The sequence below is a fragment of the Octopus bimaculoides genome, chromosome 1 (genome assembly GCF_001194135.2).
Source record: "Octopus bimaculoides isolate UCB-OBI-ISO-001 chromosome 1, ASM119413v2, whole genome shotgun sequence".
Lineage (NCBI taxonomy): Eukaryota > Metazoa > Mollusca > Cephalopoda > Octopoda > Octopodidae > Octopus > Octopus bimaculoides.
In genome coordinates, this window is record NC_068981.1 from 85,972,617 (window position 1) to 85,980,336 (window position 7,720).

A 7,720-nucleotide genomic window follows, 5' to 3' on the forward strand; every position below is an offset into this window, starting at 1 on the left:
ATATATATATATATATATATATATATAGAGAGAGAGAGAGAGAGAGAGAGAGAGAGAAAGCGAGAGAGAGATGAAATTGTTGTATAAATAGAAAACGGATTCGTCTGGTCACATATCTGATCGATTTATCATATTTAGTTCTATAATATAATTAGAAATGCTTCCATTACATAATAGATCTCTCTTGAAAATAAAAGCAAACAAAAAAAAAGTGTTCATTTGATAATGGAGCTTATAGCGTAGGTAAGTCGAGTACAATTTGGAAAAGCCTGTGTAAAATGCATGTTAGGATAACTCATAACAACAGTAATTGAGTGGAAATTAACGAAGTAAGGGATTAGTTATTTACATTAAAGCAGATTGAAAACTTTCTGACCGAAAAATTATGAATATAGTCTGTTATTTTCAAAACAAGTTTTGTGGATTTAGTTTGGTAAATGGTGATTGATGGACTAACAATTTCTTACATTGATCCAAGGCCTCAAATGTGAGACAGGGTTATAGTCAGTTAGATTGTCTATAGTATTCAACTGGTACTTATTTTATCGATCAAAGAAGATTGAATGACTATGTTAAACTCAGCAAGTTTTGAACTTAATGCATAAGAATACGCAACTAAAAACAAGGCTTTTGGCCATCACTACCGATTCTGCCAATCCTATTAATATATAATAATATATTTAACGTGGTGTATTATCGATCTATGTCGTTCTTGCTCGAAAGGAAGACCAAACAAAACAACGTATCACAATGCATCAGTATTCAGTTGAATGGAAAAATAAAATAAAACGAAGATTGCTGATAATATTGATTTCTAATATTGGCATAAGGCCACACATTTATGGAGCATGAGTATTAGCCGATTGAATTGACTTTCACTATATTAATGAACGAGTAGTTACTTTTATCACCTCTGAAGAAATGAAAGGTTTCCTAATTATGTGTTAATCGTTAGTAAAAGGAAGATGTCACGATCAGAAAGGTATAGCAAACAAAACGTGCGATACTGGTGGTTCACTTTGTCCCTAATTAAAACTTCATGCTCAATGCGATCTTTCAAGGTTCCAATGGAAATGAATTGCATATATGGTTCTACAGGAAGTTACTATGTTGAGTGGTCGATAAGTTATTTTCATTGGCAACACTATGTAATGTAGTACGTATTGGAACGGTTTCAGAGGTATAATTCTGTATTCACATTGTTCCTATACGGACAACTCTACAAGTTTACATAATTGTTACCTTACAGATTTATATAATAAATTACTAGTTAAGGAGAATTATTCTACATAATTTCTATTAAATAATATTATTTGTATTTCAAATTTTCTGAGGGGATTTTCTTTTTTATAAGAGCATGTAGAGAATCTCATCTCTCTTCTGTTGACGGTATCATCTGCAACTATCATTTTTTATTAGTATTTTTTTTTCTATGCTCTTCTTTTATTTATGGTATAGCTATTTTGACAATACTCTATTTTATTGAAATATCACCGATTCTTATATTTTTGTGCTTATTGGGATAATGATGTGAGTTGATTCTGTCTCTGGCTCTAATGAAATGTATGTGATATGTGTACCGTGTTTAGAATGCGTTCTCTGCTAGCAATGCGTGGGTAATTTCAATGCCATCTGCTCTTACAATAGCTTTGTAAATAAGCGTCTTTAATAATCATTTTCCACCGAGTGGATAGGTTTATTTCTGTTGTTGCTTTCATGCTGTAGGAGTGTTGAATAATTTCTAGGTTTTTGATTATGGTGAGATGTTTGGGAGGAGGCTGTATTATATAAGCAGTCGTAACTAACCTTCATGTTGTTTTTAAGGTTTTGTGGTATTTGTTGTTATGAAAAGTGTTTGCTTAAGAAGTTATTGCTGTAGCGATAGAAAATGCTGAGAGAAGAGCCAGCACATGTATCGACCAAAGGTTTGAGTGTGTTTGTAAGCAACTTCATGCCAATGGGGTAACTATCTGGATATCGTTAAAGATGTCTGCATGGAGAAGCGGTCTTTTATTGCCGGTTTCATCTGAGCATTGTAGAAGATTAACTGTTCTTTGAAGATAAATATTTTCTGTGATGAGAAGACTATTCTTTGTGATGTGGTATCAATTATGGTGAAAAAGTATAATCACCATAGGAGATCCCCATCGTCGGTGAGGGTTAGCATTGGTAGCGATCTGATGGTTACAGATGCGAGCTGTTCTGGTTTAGAAGTGTATGATAACATTTTCTTAAAGTGCGTAGTGACTGTCTCTTCTCAAGACCGAGATGATTCCATTGACGAATGTTCTCGAAGTCTCTGTTCATAGAGTCACTGTAGATTTAATGTGAATTGCCTAGGTTGCATGTAGACAACATCAGGATGTTGAAGATTAGAGAGGAATAAGGGCGATAACATTTGCATTGAAATGACCGTCGTTGGGGAAGACCTTTGTATTACACAGAATTTCACGCATGTATATGGGTACATATATGCTTATTCAGGAAATATTTTGCCGAATGATTCGGTGTATTGGCAGAGAACCGACAAGGACGATTCTAATTGGTCAACGTGGTTCAGGTGGTGGGTGATCTAACATGTATCTTCGTTGGTAGCTATATTACTGTGGTATTAGAGAAAGTACCCAGTCCAGATTTTCAATCGTCAATGGGCAGCTACTCAGCATGAAACATCACCTCCGTAAGCTGTAGCATTTCAGACACGTAGAAGCTAACCAGAGGAATTATTTTTGATGTCGACAGCCAGACAATGTCTCTAATTTTCGCCAGCTTTTTCAGAAGTTGGAAATTTTCAGTTAAGCACTATCTGCAGTTTCAAACTCTGTTGATGTATGAAGTGGCTTTGCCTACGATGTTCAATGTTATTAAATTACTTCCTCTTCCTAGATCTGCTATGGTGCATATGTGTGGTAAATGTTCCCGATATACTAGCTAAAGCTGCTTCCAACTAGCGCGATGTCATAATAGGGCATGACCCTATTAAAATGTTCTTGTGTGAGGATAAATCGGAGACTATTCTACTTATTCTAGCTACTATGTTGCAGGGATAGTAATTATGACTGGGGAGTAGGGTAGGAATTTTTGTGCTTATATATGGTTCCCTTGATTTTGTCGGAATAGTGTCTGCTTGTGTTTAAATCTAGTGTTGCGCCTAACTATTGGTAAGTTGATGCAGATGGTCAAATTGAAATCAAATTCATTGAATATTTCTCTGAGAAAATTTCTAAATCTATTCGTGTAATGACCATTAATATTGTACGATATTCCTAAATCACCATGTCAACAGTTATTGAGCTATAAGGAGTTGTACGCTTTTTTTTAAGGTATCAAGAAGTAACAAACACACAAAGTCTGATATCTCAGCTTGCTTGTAGTTTTCAATGGAAATGTCGAGTAAGGAGTTATCCGCTATTTTACCCAGTGAAAATTGTCTTCTTGCAGAAGATTGTAGTAAATCTTCTCTTGAAGTCGAGGGACATCAGGAGAAGCATTTAGAGCAAAAAAAGGTCTACCATGCCTGTTGGATGAATCTGCGGAAAGCTTTGTTTTCGATGTTGTGAAAACGTTTAATAATTTCGGCGCTACTGTTCTATTCTTCTAATATTGAAACATCCTAAGGCGGCAGCTGACAGAATCGTTAGGACGCCGGGCAAAATGCTTAGTGGCATTTGGTCCATCTTTACGTTCTGGGTTCAAATGCTGCCGAGGGCGACTTTACCTTTCATCCTTTCGGGCTCGATAAAATAGATATCAGTCGATGTAATCAACTTACACCCTCGGGTGTCGATGTAATCAACTTACACGCTCCCCTGAAATTGTTGGCCTTGTGCCAAAATTTGAAATCAATATTGAATTATCTTAATTTCAAGGATAATTGCATCAGGAATGCGCATGTTCGTTATTCCAAATCAGGTTTTGGAGAGATTAATTAAACTGAAATTGGATTGGTGAGGAAAATTGTCCTTGTGATTTTTAAGAGTAATGAAAAGTTTGCACATGGTGAGTCGACCTACATTTAATGTCGTTCCTTCACTGTTGAGTTTACAATGTTATATGCAGTAGGGCCGTTTTTGTGTGATATTGTAATGTTATTAAGGAGTTTGGAGAGTGAGAGGATACTTTCTTTGTTTATGTTCTTTGTTTCATCTGTGTGAACGTTGGGGGAGAGGAGTGGATTGTTTGAAAGTTCTCATGAAATTATCCGCTGTGTTTTGAAAAGAATTGGTGTGATGTTGAAATTTTACTTTTTCTATTATAAGCTAGATAAAATCGAATGAGAAGTTTTTAAGGTCTTCAGTTTGAAGTATTACTTTCGCACTTTGAGTCCATACTTGACTGCGAGCGTCTCTTCCTTGTAGAAGGCTTGCTATTATATAGGCTTGTTCTAATTACTCAGGAACATTAGGGAAGGCGGTTCAGAGTGAACTCCTATGACATGGAGCATCATCGACAAAATTACTCATTACCTCAATGGAGCTTGAAACTGCAGTGTATGCTTAATCGAAAAGATTTGGATTCTAAAGCAGCCAGAAATATCACTAAATTAGAGATCAGAAAAGTTGTTTAGTTGTCGACATTAGAAAAAATTCCTTTTGAATAGCTTCTCCTTGATGGCCACAAATCTAAACTGGGTACTTTGCTTTGCGCCAAAGCAGTGTAACTAACAACAATAATCTTTTTAGCTACCCTCATATCCGACCACTTGAACTGTTTAGATCAATAAGAATCGACCTAGCTGTTGCTCTGTGAATAAAATGCTTCACACCAAAATACTGTCTGAACGAGATCGAGCGTACCTGTATATCTACAAGTAATGTATCTGATGCAATGTATCCAGTGCTTATTTAGACAATATTTAATACCTTAAAGTGATTTGAAAATCAAGATAATCTTTTTTTATATTTGTGTGTTATGTTTTATAAATGAGTTACATAAATGAGTTAAATGCAGTTAATTTGTATAATTTCTTCAAATCCAAATGAGGAATTATAGAATTCTTTTTAGAATTTTCTTATTAATAGTTAACTTCTCAATGCTGACGCTAGTGTGTTAACATTCATATCATGTCGAAATAGGTTCTAATATTCAATAAAGACGGCGAGCTGGTAGAATCGTTAGCTTGCCGGGTAAAATACTTAGCGACATCTTGTCCATCTTTACGTTCTGAGTTTAAATGTCGTCAGGGTCGACTTTGTCATTCATCCTTTTAAAGTTGATAAAATAAGTACCAGTTGAATACTGGGTCGATTTAATCGCCCCCCCCCAAAAAAAACTGCTGGCCTTGAGCAAAAATTTGAAGACAATATTAATATTGAATAAGGCGGTGAACTGGCAGAACCGAAATGTTGCTAAGCATTTCGTCTGTCTTTACGTTCAGAGTTCAAGTTCCGTCGATGTAAACTTTGCCTTTTATTCTTTGGCGTTCGATAAAATATGTACCAGTTGAATACTGAGGTCGGTGTAATCGACTTACCCTCGTCCCCGAAATTGCTGGCTTTGTACCAAAATTTGAAACCAATATTAGTAATGAATAAGACTACGAACAAGCTGATTCGTTAGAGTGTTACGTTCTCAGATCAAATTCCGCCGGGATTTCCGCCGGGATGAACTTAGTCTTTTCCTACTGGGCTCGATGAAACAAAGTACCATTCAAGTATCGACGAATCCTTCCGTTCAAAATTGCTGCCTTGTACCTAAATTGGAATGGTGAGTTGTTGTTCTGTCAATACACTGTTTCACACCAAAATAAGACACCAATAGTAATATGAAATCAGATGGAGTGGGTTGGCAGTGTCGTTAAGAGCATTGGACAAGGTATTTACCTTGTTGAATTTTATTTCAGCACTCGACGTTTTCATCGAGGTTAACATTATCTTTCGTCCTTCCGGGATCGACAAAATAAAATACCAGTTAAGTACTGCGGTCGAAATGATGTATTATGCTCCTCCATCAATGCCGAGGTCTTGTGTCTATCTTAGAAATCAATAATAGTACTGAAATAAAAATATCCTGCGAAATATCTTCCAAACATAGAAATTGTTTTGCTATACGCATAAAATAGCGACTGCTCTTTTCACTGTTTCTCTCTCTCTCTCTTATTTAGATTTACACAATATATAATGCTTGATATAAATCATTTAAAATCAAACTTAGACGCTTTCTTTTAATTCCTTTTTACTATAGGCACAAAGCCTGAAATTTTGAGTGAAAGGCTACTCGATTACATCGACTCCGGTGCTCAACAGGTGCTTATTTTATCGTCCCCAAAAGGATGAAAAGTAAAATCGATCTCGACAGAATTTGAACTCAGAACTTAAAACGGAACGAATAGCTAAGTATTTTGCCTGAAACGATGGCACAAGGCTAGCAGTTTTAGTGGATACTTCACAGGTACTTTATCTTATCAATCCCTAAAGAACGAAAGGTATATCGACATCGGCGGAATTTGAACTCAGAAGGTAAAGACGAAAGAAATTCCGCAAAGCATCTTTGTCAGACACGCACTAGCGTAGCTAGGGGGGGAAGGCGGTAGGGGCGGTCTGTCCCGGAAAGCACTTTTAAAAGGGCGGCACTTTTGGATCTCCTGTAGGCAATATGTGATTTTTGTGGGGTCCGGGGGCGGCAAATGGAAGGGCCGCTCCGGGCGGCACACACTCTAGCTACACTAGTACCAACACGCTAACGATCATGCCAGCTCGCCATCCTCGCGTTCTTTTTAATCAGAGAACTGAAACAATTGAATATACGAAGTGAACTAGTAATGTGTAATGTTTGTATGTACGCACTCGTGTGCGGTTTAAAATCTTTTTGCAATCAGAATTGGTCATTAACAATAGCATGACTAATATGTTTACGTCTTTATGCGTATGTGTATTTGTGTGTTCGCAGATATAGATTAGTATATATAGATGTAGTGCGAGTATTATACCGTACGGAAGAATGGAAAAGAAAATGTTTTTGGAATGTTTTCAAACGCTTATGCTATACCACTCATAGAATATCAGTTTAAAATTTTGGCACAAAGCCAGCAGTTTTGAGGGAGAGGCAAAGTCGATTAAACCAATCCCAGTACTCAACTGGTCCTTATTTTATTGACTCCGAAAGGATGAAAGGCAAAGTCAACCATTAACTTGGAGCGTCGAGGCGGACGAAATGCCGCAAAGCATCATGTCCGGTATACTAACTATTCTGATAGCTCGAGGCCTTTACCACTCATAGAATATCATTCAGATATGTGTTAATCCCCATTTTTCCTCTTTTCCACGGACACCTAACGCTCCTAGAAGTTCTTGGATCATTGCATTGCTCACGATGGGTATAAAGGATTTAAAACCAGAGTATGCATATTGTAGATTACTCTAGTCTCATCACATGCAGTTTTAAATGAAACATCTGGTACAGCATTAACATAAACAGCGTTCTTATCCATCAGTTCGGAGAAAGTTGGAAAGACTTGTTGCTTAGCCATCGGTCTGCTGTCATCAAGCATTTCTATGACCAGAGGTAAGCAAGGAACCCAGATTCTGCCGGAGTCTGTGCACACAAGGAACCCAGATTCTGCCGGAGTCTGTGCACACAAGGAACCCAGATCACGTTATCCAATGTTTCCTTTTCTAAGGAGACATTGGATGTGATTTGAGAGAGATTTAGCTGCTCTTTCTAATAGGTTAGTGACTAGTCAGAGGGAAGGTACCCTCGTTGGTTCGTCGTTGGAGACATA